This window comes from Mus pahari, chromosome 14 (genome assembly GCF_900095145.1).
Source record: "Mus pahari chromosome 14, PAHARI_EIJ_v1.1, whole genome shotgun sequence".
Taxonomy (NCBI): Eukaryota; Metazoa; Chordata; class Mammalia; order Rodentia; family Muridae; genus Mus; species Mus pahari.
In genome coordinates this window covers 56,424,935-56,428,733 of record NC_034603.1, presented here as the reverse complement: position 1 = coordinate 56,428,733, position 3,799 = coordinate 56,424,935, and the positions used below count along the sequence as shown (strand labels likewise).

The window sequence follows — 3,799 nt, the reverse complement described above, 5'->3', positions numbered from 1 at the left end:
TAGGGTCTGACTGCTGTGAACAGAAACCATGACCAAGGCAACTCTTACGAGGACAACATTTAATTGGGGCTGGCTTACAGGGTCAGAGGTTCAGTCCATTATCAAGGCAGAAGCATGACAGCATCCAGGCAGACATGGTGTAAGAGGAACTGAGAGTTCTACATCTTCATGTGAAGGCTGCTAGAAGACTGAGTGGCTCCCACATAGTTAGGAGGAGGGTCTCATTGCTCATTTCCACAGTGACACGTCCTCCAACAAGGCTACACCTCCTAATAGTGTCACTCCCTGGGCCAAGCATATTCAAACCACCACACACAGATTGGGTGGCCACTTCGTCGAGACCCCTGGCCCATTTCTAACATTTCACCTTCTAGCAAAGATGAAGTGTTAGAAGACATATGCCAGGCCTTACGGTCTGCATCCTGGGACTGACTCTGAGACCCTGGGCTTCAGCTTTCCTCAAGGGTATACCCAGGGCCTTAGAAGTCAAAGTTAGATTGCAAGTTGCCCCTGAGATGGAAGATTAACTTCTAGTGAGAGAGTGTTTCCCTCTTGCTACAAATTTAGACACTAAGAGCCAAAGAAACCGTAACTCCTAAAGCAGGGCTCAAGGTGAGTTCAATATTACTAACGCAATAAGGCAAGAAAAAGGTATATGGATTATAACAGAAAAAAATAAGACTGTCTCTATTCAAAAATGACATCACTGTCTACATTTAAAAAGTCAAAAAGAATCTGCAAAAATAAGCAATTCCAGATAACAGACAAGCTTAGCAAGATTGCTCAATGCCAAGTCAAAATGCAAAACTCAGCTGTATGCTTAGAGCCTCCCAATGAACCCTCGGTGGGCTTTTTAGGCAACTTCTATCAGCTGAATGGAGTGGAGTGGACCTGGATCCCAGTCCCTACTGGGGACTGAGAGAGAAGGATCCCTTGAGTCCAGGAGTTCGAGGCCTGCCCAGGAAGCCTAATAAGACCTGCTTCAAACAAACAAATGGGAACATGTACTGTTTGCTCTTGCATTTCATCCTGAAGTTTCATAGCGTTGAACGTCACGTTTAATGCTATAACTCATTTTGAGCCAATTCCAGGGAGCTGGAGAGACGGCTCAGCGCGTAAGAGCACATACTGCTTTGGCAGAGGACCCCAATTGGTTCCCAGCACTTTTGTCATGTGGTTCACAACCACTTGTAACTCCAGCTCCAGGGGATAAGTCCAAAGCCTTCTTCTGACCTCTATATATGCACATACACACCCACCCTCACACGTGTGTACATAACTTAAAATAAAATAAAATAAATAAAATAGCCATAGTTTTTGTACACGCCACAAACCCAAGCTCTTGGTTCAGTGCTCTGTGTGTGTCGGATGTGTATAGGCACACGTGTGTTCTATTGCACTAGCCCTTGTGTGCGTGCATGCGGAGGCCAAAAGTTAGTGTTAGGTGTCTTTCTCGATTGCTTGCCATCTTAACTTTTTGGTTATGCTCTCTCAGTAAACCCGGCACTTGCTGTTTTAGCTGACTGGCTGCTTAGTGAGCTTCCAGGATCTGCCCATGTCCAGCTTCCCAGCCCTGAGATTACGAATGTGGAGCGCCATGCCCAGAATGTCCCCATAGGTACTGTGGCATCTGAACTGAGGTTTGGATTTTGCGCAGCAAACAGTTTACTCAGTGGGCTTTCTCTCCGACCCTCTTTCCCTTTTCTGTTATTTGTTTATTTATTTATTTATTTTTTTCCCTTTGCCTTTTGTTGTTGGTGACAATGTTGTCTTGAGGAGGGAGGACAGTCCACGTAGCTACTGAAGCTGACTCTTTCTGCCTCTGGCCTTTGTCTCTATCCTGACTCAGCTTGGGGAGCCACTCAAAGCTCACTGAAGAGGTGGCAGTGACAAGAGGGACAACCCCCAGGGTCAGCTGGCAAACCCCCTCTAGATCTCAGTCTACTTCCATCCAGGAATCGGATTCTAGGACTCAGGAAGAGGGACACGAAGGATAATGAAAGCCTTTTTTCCCCTCCTTTTGCATAAGCATGAATTATTCACCAAAGATCTAAATTCTGTTTTATTACAGCTTTGGATTTATCAAGGGGAGAAAATTCCTTTTCTTTTTCCTTTTATGTCCCTTCTCTCGAGAGGGAAGATGACCTCACCCTGCTCAGCAGAGTGTAATGGTCACCTTTAACGGTGGAGAAGGGTCAAGTGTCCTGTGGTGGGGAGCTAAGCAGTGTGGGCATCAACTTATGTCCTGAATGAGTACGCTGTCACACCTCTGCCCAGATGTGGCCAGTGTCCTTTTTGGCAGAGAGGGACAGTCACAACCTTTTGTGATGACCTTGATGCCAGCCGTTCCTTTGTTTAAAGAACATTGCTGTGCTCATCAACCGATGTGCTGATTCTGAAGTGGCCTAGCGGGGACCCTGTGGATTCCTTCTGACCTTGGCCAAGGAGCAGAGATAGTACGATGGCTGCAGGGCCCTGGGGCTGAACTCAAGGTCACGTTTGAGCTCCTGGCTTCTCTGGGCTCCTGTGTGAGCACCCCGAGTTCTCCGTGCCTGTTACTCTCCATCCCGTGATCTCCGAGGCTCAATCACCATTAGCTGAGCTGTGGTGGAGGAGGTGATGCCAACCCACAGGAGACAGCACCCTCGGGTATCTGGGTTCATTCTATTGGAAAAGCTGCCATGGTGTTCTGTCAACCCGAGGAGTGATGTCAGATTTAATTTGGCTACAAGGGCTTTGGAAGCCTGCGGTGTGTTGGTACTCCAGAGCTGGAATAACTGTTGTTTGTTGTTGTTGTCCTTTCCTGGGGATGACAGCTCTGCCATCACTCTTCATGACCTTGGGTGTAATTCTTGTGCCCGGTGACTGGGACCATGCCGACAGGACTCTCTGAGGCTGAAGGCTTCAGAAAAAGAATGGGAAAGGGCAGAAAGCAAAACCATCTCACCTTACGTGTGCCCCGGGTATAATTTAGATGCCGCTGTGTGCCAGCACCCGCTCACTTGACTGGCACAATAGTGACAGGGTCAGATGCTGTGTCTCTGCATTAGCTAGGGTTGGTTTCTTTTCTTCTGCAAGTCTGAGAGATCCCAACCTGAGACCATTTCATCGAGAAGTCGAGATAATGGGAGAGCTTCAGGCACATCTGGATCCAGGTGTTCACATCATGAACTGGGAGGCAGAGGTAGATGCAAGGTTTGAGTCCAGCCTGGTCTACAGAGTGCACTCCAGGATAACCAGGGTTCGCAGAGAAATCCTGTCTCAAGAAACAAAACAAAACAAACGAAATATGAAACAATACATGAAATGGTCTATGGGCTCAATGAGGTGATTTCTGTAAAGTGAGGGGGTTATAGAACACATGTGTATGAGTTGCAAGCACTTAGTCAAGTGTTTGTTTGTTATTACATTTGTTAGATTTTGGTTTTTTAGACAGTCTCGTTGTGTACTCCATGTTGGCCTTGAACTCACAACCCTCCTGCCTCAGCCTCCCAAGGACTAGGATTAAAAGTGTGAGCCTCCATTCCTGGCTTTATTTATTATATTTATAGTATATTGTAAATTAAGCTCTGTATCTCTGGTGCCTAATCTAATGCCCAATATTATATTAGGAACATTGGAAAATATGTGAAAACCTCCCGTGGTATAAAACAGTGACTTACTGTGGACGGGAAATGTTGAAATGATGCCATTATCTCTAAGAGGAAAGTTTAGGTTCATCTTATTTAAGGTTTTTTTTTTTTTTTTTTTTTTTTTTTCGGAGACAGGGTTTCTTTGTATAGCTCTGGCTGTCCTGGAA

The 3,799-nt window shown here is 46.1% G+C and overlaps 1 long non-coding RNA gene across 1 annotated transcript in view; it reads right to left on the bottom strand.

Moving 5' to 3' along the window:
- Positions 1 to 1,316: 1,316 nt before the first annotated feature.
- LOC110331370 overlaps positions 1,317 to 3,799 on the bottom strand; it is a 28,654-nt gene continuing 26,171 nt past the window's right edge. The window contains exon 4 of the long non-coding RNA XR_003845141.1: positions 1,317 to 3,256. This is a non-coding gene — a long non-coding RNA (uncharacterized LOC110331370). The remainder of the gene's footprint in view (positions 3,257 to 3,799) is intronic.